This window comes from Euprymna scolopes, chromosome 8 (genome assembly GCF_053919585.1).
Source record: "Euprymna scolopes isolate OS-2025 chromosome 8, ASM5391958v1, whole genome shotgun sequence".
NCBI lineage: Eukaryota > Metazoa > Mollusca > Cephalopoda > Sepiida > Sepiolidae > Euprymna > Euprymna scolopes.
Genome location: NC_136489.1, coordinates 170,912,461 through 170,933,747, shown reverse-complemented (window position 1 = coordinate 170,933,747; position 21,287 = coordinate 170,912,461).

Genomic DNA, 21,287 nt, shown 5'->3' with positions numbered 1-21,287 from the left:
AAACACACATATGAAAAAACTATTACAAGATGAACAAACATATAAAAAAACTATTACAAGATGAACAAACATATAAAAAAACTATTACAAGATGAACACACATATGAAGGAACTATTACAAGATGAACAAACATATGAAAAAACTATTAAAAGTTGAACAAACATATGAAAAAACTATTACAAGATGAACACACATATGAAAAAACTATTACAAGATGAACAAACATATAAAAAACTATTACAAGATGAACACACATATGAAAAAACTATTACAAGATGAACACACATATGAAAAAACTATTACAAGATGAACAAACATATAAAAAACTATTACAAAATGAACACACATATGAAAAAATTATTACAAGATGAACACACATATGAAAAAACTATTTCTAGATGAACAAACGTATGAAAAAACTATTAAAAGATGGACAAACATATAAAAAACTATTACAAGATGAACACACATATGAAAAAACTATTACAAGATGAACACACATATGAAAAAACTATTCCAAGATGAACAAACATATAAAAAATTATTACAAGATGAACAAACATATGAGAAACCTATTACGAGATGAACACACACATGAAAAACTATTATAAGATAAACAAACATATGAAAAAACTATTACAAGATGAACAAACATGAAAAAACTATTACAAGATGAACACACATATCAAAACACTATTACAAGATGAACAAACGTATGAAAAACCTATTACGAGATAAACAAACATATGAAAAAACTATTACAAGATGCACAAACATATGAAAAAACTATTACAAGATGAACAAACATATGAAAAAACTATTACAAGATGAAAAAAAATATGAAAAAACTATTACAAGATGAGCAAACATATGAAAAATCTATTACAAGATGAACACACATATGAAAAAACTATTACAAGATGAACAAACATATGAAACAACTATTACAAGATGGACAAACATATAAAAAACTATTACAAGATGAACAAACATATAAAAAACTATTACAAGATGAACAAACATATGAGAAAACTATTACGAGATGAAAAAAAATATTAAAAAACTATTACAAGATGAACAAACATATCAAATAACTATTACAAGATGGACAAACATATAAAATAACTATTACAAGATGAACACACATACGAAAAAAAACTATTACAAGATGAACACACATATGAAAAAACTATTAAAAGATGAACAAACATATGAAAAAACTATTACAAGATAAACAAACATATGAAAAAACTATTACAAGATGAACACACATATGAAAAAACTATTACGAGATGAACACACATATGAAAAACTATTACAAGATGAACACACATATGAAAAACTATTACAAGATAGACCAACATATAAAATAACTATTACAAGATGAACACACATATGAAAAAACTATTACAAGATGAACAAACATATGAAAAAACTATTACAAGATGAACACACATATAAAAAACTATTACAAGATGAACAAACATATGAAAAAAACTATTACGAGATGAACAAACATATGAAAAACACTATTACAAGATGAACACACATATGAAAAAACTATTACAAGATGAACAAACATATGAAAAAACTATTACAAGATGAACAAACATGTCAAATAACTATTACAAGATGAACACACATATGAAAAAACTATTACAAGATGAACAAACATATGAAATAACTATTACAAGATGAACAAACATATGAAATAACTATTACAAGATGAACACACATATGAAAAAACTATTACAATATGAACACACATATGAAAAAACTATTACAAGATGCACAAACATATGAAAAAACTATTACAAGATGAACAAACATATGAAAAAACTATTACAAGATGAAAAAAAATATGAAAAAACTATTACAAGATGAGCAAACATATGAAAAATCTATTACAAGGTGAACACACATATGAAAAAACTATTACAAGATGAACAAACATATGAAAAAACTATTACAAGATGAACAAACATATAAAAAACTATTACAAGATGAACAAACATATAAAAAACTATTACAAGATGAACAAACATATGAGAAAACTATTACGAGATGAAAAAAAATATGAAAAAACTATTACAAGATGAACAAACATATCAAATAACTATTACAAGATGGACAAACATATAAAATAACTATTACAAGATGAACACACATACGAAAAAAACTATTACAAGATGAACACACATATGAAAAAACTATTACAAGATGAACAAACATATGAAAAAACTATTACAAGATAAACAAACATATGAAAAAACTATTACAAGATTAACACACATATGAAAAAACTATTACGAGATGAACACACATATGAAAAACTATTACAAGATGAACACACATATGAAAAACTATTACAAGATAGACCAACATATAAAATAACTATTACAAGATGAACACACATATGAAAAAACTATTACAAGATGAACAAACATATGAAAAAACTATTACATGATTAACACACATATAAAAAACTATTACAAGATGAACAAACATATGAAAAAAACTATTACGAGATGAACAAACATATGAAAAACACTATTACAAGATGAACACACATATGAAAAAACTATTACAAGATGAACAAACATATGAAAAAACTATTACAAGATGAACAAACATGTCAAATAACTATTACAAGATGAACACACATATGAAAAAACTATTACAAGATGAACAAACATATGAAATAACTATTACAAGATGAACAAACATATGAAATAACTATTACAAGATGAACACACATATGAAAAAACTATTACAAGATGAACACACATATGAAAAAACTATTACAAGATGAAAAAAAATATGAAAAAACTATTACAAGATGAACACACATATGAAAAAACTATTACAAGATGAACAAACATATGAAAAAACTATTACGAGATGAACACACATATGAAAAAACTATTACAAGAGGAACACACATATGAAAAAAACTATTACAAGATGAACACACATATGAAAAAACTATTACAAGATGAACAAACATATGAAAAAACTATTACAAGATGAACACACATATGAAAAAACTATTACAAGATGAACAAACATATGAAAAAACTATTACAAGATGAACAAACATATAAAAAAACTATTACAAGATGAACACACATATGAAAAAACTATTAGGAGATGAACACACATATGAAAAAACTATTACAAGATGAACACACATATGAAAAAACTATTACAAATGAACAAACATATGAAAAAACTATTACAAGATGAACACACATATGAAAAAACTATTACAAGATTAACACACATATAAAAAAAAACATTTACAAGATGAACACACATATAAAAAACTATTACAAGATGAACACACATATGAAAAAACTATTACAAGATGAACACACACATGAAAAAACTATTACAAGATGAACAAACATATAAAAAACTATTACGAGATGAACAAACATATGAAAAACTATTCCAGATGAACAAACATATGAAAAAACTATTACAAGATGAACAAACATATGAAAAAACTATTACAAGATGAACAACATATGAAAAAACTATTACAAGATGAGCAAACATATGAAAAAACTATTACAAGATGAACACATATATGAAAAAACTATTACAAGATGAACACACATATGAAAAAACTATTACAAGATGAACAAACATATAAAAAACTATTACAAGATGAACACACATGAAAAAACTATTACAAGATGAACAAACATATGAAAAACTATTACAAGATGAACACACATATGAAAAAACTATTACAAGATGAACACACATATGAAAAAACTATTACAAGATGAAAAAACATATAAAAAACTATTACAAGATGAACAAACATATGAAAAAACTATTACAAGATGAACAAACATATAAAAAAATATTACAAGATGAACAAACATATGAAAAAACTATTACAAGATGAACAAACATATGAAAAAACTATTACAAGATGAACACACATATGAAAAAACTATTACAAGATGAACACACATATGAAAAAACTATTACAAGATGAACAAACATATAAAAAACTATTACAAGATGAACAAACATATGAAAAAACTATTACAAGATGAACACACATATGAAAAAACTATTACAAGATGGACAAACATATAAAAAACTATTACAAGATGAACACACATATGAAAAAACTATTACAAGATGAACACACATATGAAAAAACTATTACAAGATGAACAAACATATAAAAAACTATTACAAGATGAACAAACATATGAGAAAACTATTACGAGATGAACACACATATGAAAAACTATTATAAGATAAACAAACATATGAAAAAACTATTACAAGATGAACAAACATGAAAAAACTATTACAAGATGAACACACATATGAAAACACTATTACAAGATGAACAAACGTATGAAAAAACTATTACAAGATGCACAAACATATGAAAAAACTATTACAAGATGAACAAACAATGAAAAAACTATTACAAGATGAAAAAAAATATGAAAAAACTATTACAAGATGAGCAAACATATGAAAAATCTATTACAAGGTAAACACACATATGAAAAAACTATTACAAGATGAACAAACATATGAAAAACCTATTACAAGATGAACAAACATATAAAAAACTATTACAAGATGAACAAACATATGAGAAAACTATTACGAGATGAAAAAAAATATGAAAAAACTATTACAAGATGAACAAACATATCAAATAACTATTACAAGATGAACACACATATCAAAAAACTATTACAAGGTGAACAAACATATGAAAAAACTATTACAAGATGAACAAACATATAAAATAACTATTACAAGATGAACACACATATGAAAAAACTATTACAAAATGAACACACATATGAAAAAACTATTACAAGATGAACACACATATGAAAAAACTATTACAAATGAACAAACATATGAAAAAACTATTACAAGATGAACACACATATGAAAAAACTATTACAAGATGAACAAACATATGAAAAAACTATTACAAGATGAACAAACATATAAAATAACTATTACAAGATGAACACACATATAAAAAAACATTTACAAGATGAACACACATATAAAAAACTATTACAAGATGAACACACATATGAAAAAACTATTACAAGATGAACACACATATGAAAAAACTATTACAAGATGAACAAACATATGAAAAAACTATTACAAGATGAACAAACATATAAAATAACTATTACAAGATGAACACACATATAAAAAAAACATTTACATGATGAACACACATATAAAAAAAAACTATTACAAGATGAACACACATATGAAAAAACTATTACAAGATGAACACACATATGAAAAAACTATTAGGAGATGAACACACATATGAAAAAACTATTACAAGATGAACACACATATGAAAAAACTATTACAAATGAACAAACATATGAAAAAACTATTACAAGATGAACACACATATGAAAAAACTATTACAAGATTAACACACATATAAAAAAAAAAATTTACAAGATGAACACACATATAAAAAACTATTACAAGATGAACACACATATGAAAAAACTATTACAAGATGAACACACACATGAAAAAACTATTACAAGATGAACAAACATATAAAAAACTATTACGAGATGAACAAACATATGAAAAACTATTCCAGATGAACAAACATATGAAAAAACTATTACAAGATGAACAAACATATGAAAAAACTATTACAAGATGAACAACATATGAAAAAACTATTACAAGATGAGCAAACATATGAAAAAACTATTACAAGATGAACACATATATGAAAAAACTATTACAAGATGAACACACATATGAAAAAACTATTACAAGATGAACAAACATATAAAAAACTATTACAAGATGAACACACATGAAAAAACTATTACAAGATGAACAAACATATGAAAAACTATTACAAGATGAACACACATATGAAAAAACTATTACAAGATGAACACACATATGAAAAAACTATTACAAGATGAAAAAACATATAAAAAACTATTACAAGATGAACAAACATATGAAAAAACTATTACAAGATGAACAAACATATAAAAAAATATTACAAGATGAACAAACATATGAAAAAACTATTACAAGATGAACAAACATATGAAAAAACTATTACAAGATGAACACACATATGAAAAAACTATTACAAGATGAACACACATATGAAAAAACTATTACAAGATGAACAAACATATAAAAAACTATTACAAGATGAACAAACATATGAAAAAACTATTACAAGATGAACACACATATGAAAAAACTATTACAAGATGGACAAACATATAAAAAACTATTACAAGATGAACACACATATGAAAAAACTATTACAAGATGAACACACATATGAAAAAACTATTACAAGATGAACAAACATATAAAAAACTATTACAAGATGAACAAACATATGAGAAAACTATTACGAGATGAACACACATATGAAAAACTATTATAAGATAAACAAACATATGAAAAAACTATTACAAGATGAACAAACATGAAAAAACTATTACAAGATGAACACACATATGAAAACACTATTACAAGATGAACAAACGTATGAAAAAACTATTACAAGATGCACAAACATATGAAAAAACTATTACAAGATGAACAAACAATGAAAAAACTATTACAAGATGAAAAAAAATATGAAAAAACTATTACAAGATGAGCAAACATATGAAAAATCTATTACAAGGTAAACACACATATGAAAAAACTATTACAAGATGAACAAACATATGAAAAACCTATTACAAGATGAACAAACATATAAAAAACTATTACAAGATGAACAAACATATGAGAAAACTATTACGAGATGAAAAAAAATATGAAAAAACTATTACAAGATGAACAAACATATCAAATAACTATTACAAGATGAACACACATATCAAAAAACTATTACAAGGTGAACAAACATATGAAAAAACTATTACAAGATGAACAAACATATAAAATAACTATTACAAGATGAACACACATATGAAAAAACTATTACAAAATGAACACACATATGAAAAAACTATTACAAGATGAACACACATATGAAAAAACTATTACAAATGAACAAACATATGAAAAAACTATTACAAGATGAACACACATATGAAAAAACTATTACAAGATGAACAAACATATGAAAAAACTATTACAAGATGAACAAACATATAAAATAACTATTACAAGATGAACACACATATAAAAAAACATTTACAAGATGAACACACATATAAAAAACTATTACAAGATGAACACACATATGAAAAAACTATTACAAGATGAACACACATATGAAAAAACTATTACAAGATGAACAAACATATGAAAAAACTATTACAAGATGAACAAACATATAAAATAACTATTACAAGATGAACACACATATAAAAAAAACATTTACATGATGAACACACATATAAAAAAAAACTATTACAAGATGAACACACATATGAAAAAACTATTACAAGATGAACACACATATGAGAAAACTATTACAAGATTAACACACACATGAAAAAGCTAATTCCGCAATAATACATAAAGAAATTGACAAATTTAAGAAATCTTACAAGAAATTAATAAATAATGATAAAATATGGACTACCTATATAGTATATCATCCTTAAATCGTACCTTATACGGTCTACCCAAAACACATAAAAATAACAATCCAATACCCCCATATATATATATATATTTTTTTTTTTTTTTTTTTTTTTTACAAAGGCATCACCACATTATCAAGGCCCAGAGGCCACTCAAGGATAAGGGTTAAAGAGTGTACAGTAGAAGTTGGTCAATATAGTAATCATTAGTAATGAAAATTTGGTAAATTTAATAACTTATATGGAACGGCTCATCAAGAACTTATTTACTTTAGACTTGAACAAAACCATATTGTAGTCAGCCGGAAAGCAGGAAAACGGAAGACAATTCCACAGGCGTGCAGTTCTAAGAAAGAAGCTTTGTTCATGGAATCTACGTTTAGGTTTAGGCACAGATAAAGAGTGGGGGAAATTATTGATAGTGTTTACAGCTAGACGAGTGTTTCTTGTGAAAGTTTGGCGAGGGGGGACCATAGATTGAAGCTCAGTTGAACACTTTCCATGAAAATAACGATACATCAGAGACAAACTCGCAACATCTCTTCTGTGAGATAGAGGTTGCAAGGAGGAGAAAAGGACATCTCCTACGAGGCTACGAAGTCTATTTTGAACTCTATCAAGGCAGGACAAGTTCTTTCTAGCAGCTCCTGCCCAGATGTGGCAACAGTATTCCATCCTTGGACGTACCTGGCTCTTATATAGATAGAGAATAGCATCAGCAGTGAGATATCTACTGGATCGATAGAAAGATCCCACCATTTTTCCAGCGGCCTTGGCAACAGATTTGATATACGTGTTCCATTTAAGATCAGGAGTAATGGTCAAGCCCAGAAGCTTGTCAAAACTTGAGGCCTCCTGAAGACGAGAGCCATTCATTTCAATTGATGACAAATGTGGATTAGAATGTTGATGATGTAAAGAGAGAAGCTTGGTTTTAGATGCATTAAAAGTAACCAGCCACTCCTTTCCCCATTGTACTACGTGCTCAAGATCAGAGGAGAGAGAATTGGAGAGAACTTGCTCGTTTACTGTCTTAGATGTGGTACCATAAATGGTAGTGTCGTCAGCATAAATGTCTACAAATGATGTAAGGATATGATTTGGAAGATCATTAATGTAGATCAGGAAAAGAGTTGGGCCCAGGATGGATCCCTGAGGGACACCGGCATTAATATTGTGAGCTTCTGATTTTTGCCCCTCAACTACTACTCTTATGAATCTATCAGAAAGAAATGATTTAATAATTGAGAAGACTTTTCCAGCTATACCATAGCTAGCGATCTTATGAAGTAAACCTTTATGCCATACCCTATCAAAGGCTTTAGATATGTCAAGAGCAATTGCCCTAGAAAGATTGCCACCGTCGAGAGATTTGCTAATCCTATGCGATATAACTGTAAGGACATCTGCTGTAGATCTAGCAGAACGGAAACCATATTGAGTGTCACTAAGAAGGTTATTTTTGTTGAGATGTTTGATTACTTCTGTATTTAATACAGATTCTAGCAACTTACTCATGACGCACAGGAGACTTATTGGCCTGTACTGAGAGGGGGATGAGCGATCACCTGAATTCTTAAATACAGGGCATACTGATGAGATTTTCCAGGGAGATGGGAAACTATTCTCCTTAAGACAACGTTTAAACAGTTTTGTAAGTATGGGCGCGAGTTCAGGTTGAAGTTTTTTGAGTACTATAATTGGAATACCATCAGGGCCAGTTGCTTTACTGGAATCAAGGTTTTTGATTAGCTTGGCAACATCACGTACAGATATACGTATATCACATAGCGTGTTTTCTGATACAAGAGGAAATATTGGGGGTTGGCGGTCTTGGTCGCAAAGGGTAGAATTAGCTGCAAAGTTCTTGACAAAGAGTTTGGCTTTGTCTGATGCTGACGAGATTACCTCAGATCCATTGATAATAGTTGGGATGGAGCACACGCTTCTGTTCAGAATTCTGTTTGCTATTTGCCAAAACTGGTGGGAACCAAGCCGCTGCTCAGCTACTTTGGACTTAACAGATTGAGCATACAACTCTCTTGCGTTCCTTATTACTTTCTTACAATGGTTGCTGGCAGTCCTGAAAACGGCTTTAGTTTCCATACATCTATTACGTTTGAAGCAGTGGAAAAAGTGATTTCTGTGCGCAATGGCAGCAGCACATTCTGGAGAGAACCAAGGCTGGCTGTTAGGTTTTTGCTGAAACTTTTTAGAGGGTATGAAATGGTCAATACCTACAATTAACCATTCAGTTAGGTCTAATACTATAGAGGACACATCCTTTTTAAACATGGAATGCAGAGGTAGATCAGATATAAATGTACGGAAGCTATCCCAGTCAGCCTTAGTGTATCGATATACTGTACGATGAAGAGGTACGTCTGGGGACTTATTACATTTCATTTTTATCTTAATTGATACAACAGAGTGGTCGGAAGATCCAAGAGGCGACAGAACAGAAACTGAACATAGTTCAGGGCAAGTTGTGAGAAAAAGGTCTAGTAGGCTCGCATACTGGCCGTCATTATCGGGCACACGGGTAGGTTCCTGAACAATCTGAGTGAGGTCATAGGCAATGGAGAAATCATGACAGAACCTCCCCTCATCATCGGTCTTGTTTGAGTGGGTCAACCATTCGACGTTGTGAACATTGAAGTCTCCACATACATGAATGTTAGCTGAAGGATAAGTAGAAAGGACTTGGTCAATTTTCTCAGATATGCTTTGAAAGATAGTAACTCCGCTGTTGTGGGGGCGATAGAGAGTAAATATAAATGCAGTAGTGTGAGCTAAAGCAACCCGGAAGCACATATAAGGTAAGTTAGGATCTTCCCTGGAGATGTCCCTCCCACATGGAAAGCTATCTTTAATATAGGCACATATTCCATGCCCATGGCGATCTTGGGGGTCAGATTTAGAAGTTAAGTTAGAGTATCCTGTAATTGCAAACTCATCAAGGGAAATAGCCTGTCCAATGCCAGTTTCACTTAAAAATAAAAGGTCTGGTTTAGTCTCCTGTAATTGGGTTTCAACCTCTGGAAGGTTAGAACGTAGACCCCTGATGTTGGAGAAGGAGACATGGTAGTAGGGGTCTACGTTGGAAGTTGGAGAACCGGGTTTAATCGAGTATTTTTTCTTGAAACTTGTCATGATGAAATTTTGGAATTTGTGGACTAGGTCGACAGATTTACTTAGAGCAGGACAGAGAGGGGAAACTAAGAGAGAAAAAGAAACGAAGAATTTTTTTTTTTTTTTGTACCACATGATAAGGTAAAGCCGTAACAATTACCCACTAGTATGGCATCGAGAGGCCCCACCAGAAGCTACTGCATGGTCCAGATTCCATTCACCAAATGGCAATACAGCAGCCCCAGTACTTTGCACCTGCTGATAGGACAGCCTCCTTAGTGGTTAATCCAAGGTTCGGGTCCCTGACTATCAGGCGGATAACGTCAGCCCAGACAAAACGTTTACCTCCAGCACCCTTACTAGTGACATGGCTACAAGGATAGACATAGAAACAGAAAATTTCCACCAACTCTGCCAACTGTTCGCGCAAAAATACTGCCAACCTAGAAAACAGCTTTTTCTTCTCCCTTTGTCAGAAAAATCACTCATTTAAAAATGAGGACTGAGGGACAAATAAGAAGAAGCGAGAGTAACAGGAGCTGCCGATAACGCATCCACAATGCATTTTCTACTCTCCATTAAAACAAAAAAAAAAAAAAAAAAAAAAAATAAATAAATAAATAAATAAATAAAATAACTATTAAGTATTGTACTTAATAAAAGTCCAACGGACCTGTTTAAGGGAAAGTATGGTGATAGATTCCCCTCCCACGAACTAAAAATGAGTACAATTAGGTAATCTATTTTTGCAATCAACTCGGTAGATAAATAAACATTTATGGACGAGAAAAAAGAAAAAAAAAAAAAAAAAAAAAAAAAAAATTAAAGCTAGCATTTAATACAACAGAAATACATAAATTAAATACTGAAATAAAATGTAGTTATTAATATTTGAATCTTAAAATAAAAAGTGCGAATTAATAGAGAAAATCACTTATCACAACAACGCATTCCGTCTCCAAACTAGTGAAGAATTTAACTTTTAATAGCGTTCAGAAGATTTTTTTTTTTTTTAAATTAACCGTTAAGAGAAAGCGTGATTTTATTCTGAACTTTAACTAATCACGTTTTAAGCAACTTATGATATAAAACAAAATCGGATGGGGGGGGGGTTTCTTCCGAAGTTAGTTGGTGACGTTATAATTGCGAGATAAGATGGGAGCCAGAAATTAGGGGTGGGGGACTGAAAATGATAATATAATGGATTGATTATACAATATTTAAGATCAACTTGGTAGATAAACATTTATGGACGAGAAAAAAAAAAAAAAAAAAAAAAAAATTAAAGCTAGCATTTAATACAACAGAAATACATAAATTAAATACTGAAATAAAATGTAGTTATTAATATTTGAATCTTAAAATAAAAAGTGCGAATTAATAAAGAAAATCACTTATCACAACAACGCATTCCGTCTCCAAACTAGTGAAGAATTTAACTTTTAATAGCGTTCAGAAGATTTTTTTTTTTTTTTAAATTAACCGTTAAGAGAAAGCGTGATTTTATTCTGAACTTTAACTAATCACGTTTTAAGCAACTTATGATATAAAACAAAATCGGATGGGGGGGGGGGTTTCTTCCGAAGTTAGTTGGTGACGTTATAATTGCGAGATAAGATGGGAGCCAGAAATTAGGGGTGGGGGACTGAAAATGATAATATAATGGATTGATTATACAATATTTAAGATCAACTTGGTAGATAAACATTTATGGACGAGAAAAAAAAAAAAAAAAAAAAAAAAAAAAAAAAAAAATTAAAGCTAGCATTTAATACAACAGAAATACATAAATTAAATACTGAAATAAAATGTAGTTATTAATATTTGAATCTTAAAATAAAAAGTGCGAATTAATAGAGAAAATCACTTATCACAACAACGCATTCCGTCTCCAAACTAGTGAAGAATTTAACTTTTAATAGCGTTCAGAAGATTTTTTTTATATATATATATATATATATATATATATATATATATATATATATATATATATATCATTCAAGCACGGTAGTGGTTGAATATATGCTTTAGTCCGAAATTGAATGAATCGAGACACATTCAAACCCCCACCACTAATTCTGTTCGCAACCAAATTTCAAACAGATTATGGAGTTGGATAGAACACATCATTAGCTACATTTTGAAAAAGAATTTTCGAAAATTGGTTCAGTAGAAAAAAAGTTACAACAAAATATGTGGGTTCACAAACAGGAGAGTAAGTACATAAGTGACTAACGCTTTTTTTTTTGGTTTTGATTAACTTTTTTTGTATATAAATATTTTTTTGGAAAGATTTTAGGTTCAATCCCGTGTATCGTTTTTTTTTTTATAATTAAAAAACCGAACTTTTTTTTAATAACTAATTTTTTTAAACTCTCCTTATGATTTTATAGCAAAAAATGGTGAATTTATCGATTAAAAATATTAGTGAATTCTATGATATACATATTCTTTGAATGAACTCAAATTTTTCGTTATCACATTTGATGAAAAATGTAGTCCCATTTTGGCAATGCGTCTGACCAATGATGCTTTTGAACCCGCGACCAGCACTGCGATGTCATTAGCAGCAGCCTGGGCATAAATATTCCTATTTTTAAACTCCTTTAAAAGAGGATTCAGCATACAGTTCCATAGTAAAGGTGATAAAATCCCACTTTGGGGGTTTCATTTAACTACTTCCCTTTTAACAGTTGCCCTCAGTAGTTCTACTTGAACTGTTCTGTGCCTCACCATATACTCAATCCATCGGATGAGTACTGGTGGCACATTGAGTTCTCGTAGCGACTTGAACATACTACTGAAAGGTATGTTGTCAAAAGCTCCAACGATATCTAAAAAGACACCGAGTGCCATCTTCTTTTTTGTTAGTTTACGCTCTATACAGATCACGAATTCATGAACCGCAGTCTCGGTAGAGACCCTGGCTCGGAACTACTGTGATTGAATGATAAATATTGCATAAATGTGTGTTTGAGAGCTAATTTTTTTGGACAATCATTAATAAATATTATAAATTTATATATTAATACAATAGCAATGCCTGGAAAAATCATGGATTATATGGAAAAATGCGCGCATGAAAAGTAATATTCTTAAGATTTTATTAAACCTGGAAAAGTAAAGGACAAGAAATTCAGCCTGGAAAAGTAAAGGACAAGATATTCTAGTAAAGTAAAAAATAAGAATTTTTTAGACTTAAAATATTGCAGCTAAGAATAAAATTTGAATATTGATAAATATTTTATTTATTATTTGCATATGTTGTTGTTTATTGTTGAGTTAGAAAGAATTAAATGATCCTAATTATGATATAATAAAATTATTAATTTTTATGTAAATTATAAAATTATTAATTCCATCTACTAACTAACTAACTAATGAATTAATTTTATTCAAACAATTTTCACTACATAAATATATGCAAATAATAGGGGGGAAATAAGTTCAATCCAGCGACTGACACCCTTTCTAACTTTGTCTGTGGGACAGAGGCTGAAGTTTAGTTTTATTATTGTCTATTCGTAAATGGCATCGTAACTTCATAGCAGGTACTAATTATCTTTGAGACTAATTCAATTGATCCTAACTACCCATGCGAGGGCGTAGAAATACCTGGCTTTGGAATCAGGCGTGGGGCTACCCCTCTTGATGCTTATGGGCCCGTAGATCTCAGGTCATCTATTTAGGAGAAAGAAAAACTGATATGTTAAATCTGTGCCGCTGGCTGAGCTGATACGTTTTGGCATCAAACGGAGGATGATAACCCCCTCGGGTCTGGTCAACAACCTCCCTAGAGCTGGTGACGAGTAAATCATCGGTTGGCAAACCTAAACTGCTTGAGGAGTAGATAGGCTCTTCTTTTCGCTCGGCTCCCATACTCCTTATTTGCCTATATGCTTTCTACTGCTAACATTTTTTATAGATTGTCAAAATTAGTTTTTCTAAAAGCACAATACAAGGGAGGACATCACACATGAAAAATGTCAAGAATTATCTCCCTTGAAAATTGTTTAATTGGGGAAAAAGTTACAACGAAATTTCGAAACCAAGTTTATTTCTTGCATTAAGGTGAGGTTAAAACACCTCATGTTTACACAAAATCAGCAGCAGCAGCAGTCGATCCGTTTTATATACTGCTTACTCCCCTCCAGCACACACACACGCACACACACACACACATACACACACACACACACACACACGCACACACACACGCACACACACACACACACACACACACACACATTCGTTATTGTCCAAGTAAATTTCTTTCTTTTTTTTTCATTTTCTTTTTCGTACAAAACAGTGAATAAATTTGTCTCATAATTGTTATCTATTTATATCAATCCATCTATTTATCGATCTATCGATCGATCGATTAATTTATTTATCTATCGATCCGTCTGTTTATCTATCTTTCTTAGCAAATTAGCTTCTTCGCTTTTTCTTTTTCATATTTAAAAGATAAATTAATTTATATAAAAATTACCAAAATGGAGAGAGAGAGAGAGAGAGAGAGAGAGAGAGAGAGTAACATTTAAATGCCAGTGTGATGCTAGTTATGTCGGGAGGACTTCCTTGCATTTGCAGACTCGTATAAACCAGCACGTTCCATCCAATATTAGACAAGGTAGAGCAGGATATGTGAGTCTCTCTTCCTCTACAGTTTCTGGGTTCCGCTATTGGCCAACATCTGGTTGAGAATCCTTGTTGTGCCAATAAGTAGAAAATAGAGTGGTTTGAGATATTTCATAAAGCAGATTCTAAAAATCATTTAAAAATTTTAGAATCTGTCTCTATCACAATTCGTAAACCTTCTTTGTGCAGGCAGAAGGAATTGCTAAAAGCGTTAAATCTCTTCAGGAAACTCTGACCATCTCCCTATTTTCCTCCCTCCCTCCCTCGCGGTGCTATTTTAATGGCTTTTTACACGCTTTATTAATTAAATTATTCGTTTTAATCGTCCTTTTTTTTATTTTTTGGCACCTTTAATTTATAAAAGATCTTTAGAGAGTTGAATTAATGCTTTTCGGGCACTCCCTATTAAAAAAAATATTTCAACACAAGCTACTGAATAAACGAACAAACGACTTCGTAAACCTTGCAAGGAAAAGGTTTATTGAAGCAAGGGCATGATGCCATTTAGATATAGCTAGGATAGAACTCGTCTGCCTTTGCCCGGTAGTTAATCCCAAGTGAGAATTGTAGATACTGGTGTAGGCAGAGAGAGAGAGTGTGAGGAAACAGGTCCGCTCTCTTTGATGTCATTAATATTATTTTAATACTAGCGATTTCTCCTGATTAGATAATGACTCTTGAGAGATTTCCGCTTATTTTAATACCTATATATATATATATATATATATATATATATATATATATATATATATATATATATATATATATAAAAGTGAACGTGTCTGTCTGTCTGTGTGTCTGTGTGTCTGTCTGTCTGTGTACATTTCCCTACGCAATAACTCTGTCAATTTTTAGTCTATAGACTCGAAATTTGAAATACCGGGTACTGAGATTTGGGAAAATCGATGTGACGGGTGTCAGCCAAAAATTTGGCTGTTAAGGGGTCAAATTTCAACGATTTGACCTTTAAGAACTCTACCAAACTCCTCCGACAATTTTGGGTCGAGACACTTGAAATTTTAGATATAGGTTCCTTGAACCTGGATCTAACTTAATAAAGTGATTTGAGCCCGAAACAATAAATTTTAAGGGGTCATAATAGGGGTCAAAGTTTTAAAAAATTAACTATTTTCCCCCACTTTAAAAGCCGACCTTGGGTCTAACTCTGCCCTCGTGGGGAGGCAAGTAAATAGTAACAATGAAATGTTTTGTAAAACGAGTATTTGAAATAATAAAACGAGAAACGCGATAATGTTCCTATTTACAATGCCTCCCCACGGGACAGAGTTAGACACCAGGGTCGTTTTTTAATGTGGAGAAAGGAACAAAAATAAAAATTATCTCCGTCGTGAAGGATTTTTCCTCTGCTGACAGAGAACAAGAAATTGAAGTGTAGATCTGAAGAACAGATACTACACTTTGATCTTGACCCGTAGGATGTTAGAATAAAATGCGGTCTGATGATGAAGGGAGATAATTACACTTAAAATAATCTGGAATTACCTCCCTTGGAAGCGGAGACGTTAATGTTAATGTTAATATTTTTTTATAAAATACATTAATACGGCAATCAAATTTATCTTTATTCACGCAATCAACTATCTATATTATCCTCATAAACATTTGTTTTATAATAAAAAATGGTTTATTTTTGTGTTTGACACACAATAATTTAAACAAATTATTATTAATTGATTGTATCGAAAGTGTTTTTAGTTTCCGTTTTGGTTTCACCTTATTTAGTAACTTTAATTTGGAATTAAGATGCGAGGGTTGTTCTAAAAGTAAAGCCTCCTATTTTTCCTAACTACAAATAGGTTGAAGGGCTACAAAGACAGGAGCGACCTTTTGTGTTCCAGAATTTATTTTTCTACATAGTCACCACCATTCTCAATGCATTTTTGATTCGTATTATTTGATGCTTCTCTGATTCTGACGTCCGTTAATGAGTCATTGACGGACGTCAGAATCAGAGAAGCAAATGACCGAAATTGCTTTTTTAGAGTCTCACACCGCCAATATCTGCAACAGACGAAACTTTCAAGCTATGGATGCATAAGTTCAGTCATCACTAAAATGCAATTTTCAATCCCTTCGGAATAAAAAATAATTGGAGGCATTACTTTTGGAATGCTTCTCATACAAATCAATCCGATACTAGATTTGTTGTTTTGGGGCCTAGATATTATTCGGTTCAGTCCTAGGAGGTCCATACTGTAAGGCTTCACCTTCTCCCTTCGTCAGTTTATATTTTGTAAGCATTTTTATGGGACAGAGTTTGCCTAACGTAATGCGATAGCTTCTCTAAACACACTTACACTTGAGCTGGCCAGTCATCATCATCATATCGTATGAAGCTGAAGATTCTATTGTTGGCATCGGTTTCCCCGATATATTTTAGAAAGACATCGAGTACTTACGAGAGGCATCACATCAAGATTGCCAACATCCTAAGTAAAAGAGATTTTGTGGCATGAACTGGATTCGAACTTAGAACACGGCAAGGCGGTCAATAATATTCTAATGATATTTTTAAAAATTAATTTAATCATTACGCAATCATTTTATCATCGAATTATTAATTAATCCTCGTTGTTACAGGGTGGAATGATAAAATTGTCGCCCTAGAAAAGGCGACATGATTCCATTTCCGTTTGGCGAAAACCATTTTTTTTTTTTTTTTTTTTTTTTTTGCAGACCATCTAATAGTTGGACAGTTGTGTACAAATCCCAAGAGCGGTAGGAACCTTCTATCCTGTCTGAAAATGATACAATGCTCAACAAACGAGATCGGAGATGCACTGCTGTACAACTCGTGCTCTCTACCGATCCAAATTATGACAACAGGACCATTGCCAGCACCTTCAAAATGCATCTTTGGGTTGCCACGAATAACAAGGTGATTAAAACAAAGTTTCCAGATATATAGTTTGTCAATCGTTTATGAACAAATCCTTCCACTCGGAGGAGGGGTTGTGCCTGGATCTCCCTTCGTAAAATGTGAAATTATTTATTCTCTGGATGAGTTGTGGTACACTAAACTACACGCTCTTATTTTCAGAGCTGCCTTGACCGACACAATGAAAGGCGTGACATCATCTGTGTTACTACGCCATCATTTTCCACACAATTTACTTCAAACTATGTACAGGGGGGGGGCATAAATACTGTTACAAAATAAAAGTCAGATTTATCGCAACAAAATAATTTATTTCAAAACCCCGCGAGGTAAAAATACCACGTTGACAAACTGGCGCGGTCTATCCTTCTCTTGAGGGTAGATCGGACTCTTTTAAGCTGTGGTAGGCACTCCATCTAGTGATGGCGTCACGATAAAAAATACCCTTGATAGCTCTGGCGAAGCATCAAGTATTTAGCTACCGACAAGATTTGAATTACACTATAAACTCGAGTAGTGAGTTGTTGTTTTTGTTTTTTTACATCAAGAATAAGGGTTAAAGTCAAAATAAGGGTCAGTAGTCAAAAGGACAATATAGTAATCGATAGTAATGGAAGTTCGGTAAATTTGTTAAATTAAATGGAACGGCTCATCAGAAACTTGTTCACGTTGGACTTGAAAACAACCATATTATAGACAGCTGGAAAGCAGGAAAACGGAAGACAATTCCACAGGCGTGCAGTTCTAAGAAAGAAGCTTTGATCATAGAATCTATGTTTAGGTTTAGGCACAGATAAAGAGTGGGGGGAATTATTGATAGTGTTTTCAGCTAATCGAGTGTTTCTTGTGAAAGTTTGGCGAGGGGGTTCATAGATTGAAGCTCAGTCGAACACTTTCCATGAAAATAACGATAAAGCAGAGACAAACTCGCAACATCTCTTCTGTGAGATAGAGGTTGCAGCGAAGAGAAAAAGGACATCTCCCACCAGGCCACGAAGTCTATTTTGAACCCTATCAAGGTAGGACAAGTCCTTTCTAGCAGCTCCTGTCCATATGTGGCAACAGTATTCCATCCTTGGACGTATCTGGCTCTTATATAGATAGAGAATTGCATCAGCAGTGAGATATCTACTGGATCGATAGAAGGATTCCACCATTTTTCCAGCGGTCTTGGCAACAGTTTTGATGTACGTATTCCATTTAAGATCAAGAGTAAAGATCAAGACCAGAAGCCTGTCAAAACTTGAGGCCTCCCCAAGACGAGAGCCATTCATTTTAATTGATGCCAGATGGGGATCAGAACGTTGATGATGTAAAGATAGAAGCTTGGTTTTAGATGCATTAAAAGTAACTAGCCACTCCTTTCCCCATTGTACAACGTGATCAAGATCAGAGGAGAGAGAATCAGAGTTCAATCTCGGCTACGGCCGTGCTGGATGGATGGACAAAACCCAATTGCAGAAACTGATGAGCAAATACTGAAGGAACAATATGGCATAAGTATTATTTAAAAATGTTTCCCTTGGGCCTTCATTATACTACAAAGTCTTTTGCGGAAATCATCTCTAATAATACGCACAACATCTAAAGGCATTTTCTCCCAGCAGTTGTTCAATTTTATCTTAAAACCGTCAATATTTTGACAAGGAGTAGAGCAGCCTTCACTCCCCAGGATTGACCACAAAGAATAATCAAGGGTATTAAGATCGAGTGATGAGGGAAGCCATTCCTTTTTGCTGATTCAGGACTAACAGTTTTCTCTATATCACTGCTGTGTTACATGAGCAGTGTGTCTTGTCGCACCATCTTGTTGGAGACCTCAAACTCCATCATCATATACAGAATTACACTATGGAGTCAGTGCACCTTTAAGAATGTCCTCAATGTAACGTTCTTTGTGAATCTTAACACCTTGAAGAAGAAAAAAACAAGTGGAAATTTCCCTCTCTCAGAAATGACTGTCCAGCCTATCTCTAATGCTGGTTTCTTCGTTCTCAAAACTTATCAGGTATTTTCTCACGACTTCTTGCTAGGACTCTATCATTTTGATGATTGTGTGACTGTTGAAGTGAGAATAACTTTTCATTCGTGAAGATGACGTTATTGGGCGTGCCCCCTCTGATACGGTTTAACAAGAGTCGACTTCTGATGAGTCTCCTTGCAATTGTGCGTGCAGGGAGAAAGTGTCACTTTTAAAGCTTAAAGGTTGACATCTGTAGGTCACTGCGACATATTCTTCGCATAGTCCTTGGTGACGTTTGTGCATTCTTTGTCATTTGTCCCATGGATCTTCTTAGATTTCACCTGATTTTTTTCGCAAACAGTTTTATGAGTTTAGGTGTTCTTGAGGTATGGGGGCACCTCGATTGTTGTCTATCTTTGATCGACGAAGTTTCCAAATAATGATCAATCATCTTTTTTATAAAGTTATTGTTGAGGGTTTTCCCCTAAATTGAATATTTCTGATTGAAGCAGACATGTCCCATAATGCTCTTTGATGGGTCTTCTCTTTATTTCAACAGATATTGTAAAAAAAAATTAGCATGCTTTGTTTCTGAAAAATAAGAAATCATATATTGCATTGTCATATAATGACAATAAAATAGTAAATTTATCTTAATATTCCGATTTATTTTGCCTCCCCACGAGGGCAGAGTTAGACACCAGCGTCGTTTTTTAATGTGAAGAAAAGAAATAAAAATAAAAATAGTCTCTCCTCCACTAACCGAGAACAAAAATTGAAGTGCAGCATGAGAACATCAGAACAGATACTACACTTTGAGATATCAAATTTTTATTCACAAGAAAAAACATACAATTGGGAAAATGAACAAAAAAGTTAGGCACAAGGCCAACTCAAAAAAGAACTGGGGATGGTGAGGTTGGTTGGTCCATCTCGTTTCTGTTTAAAACTTAAAAAGATTTCTCTCTCAGCCAGCATTTTTTATCATGTTTACCCTTTTAAATGTGTGTGTGGGTGGGGGGTGTT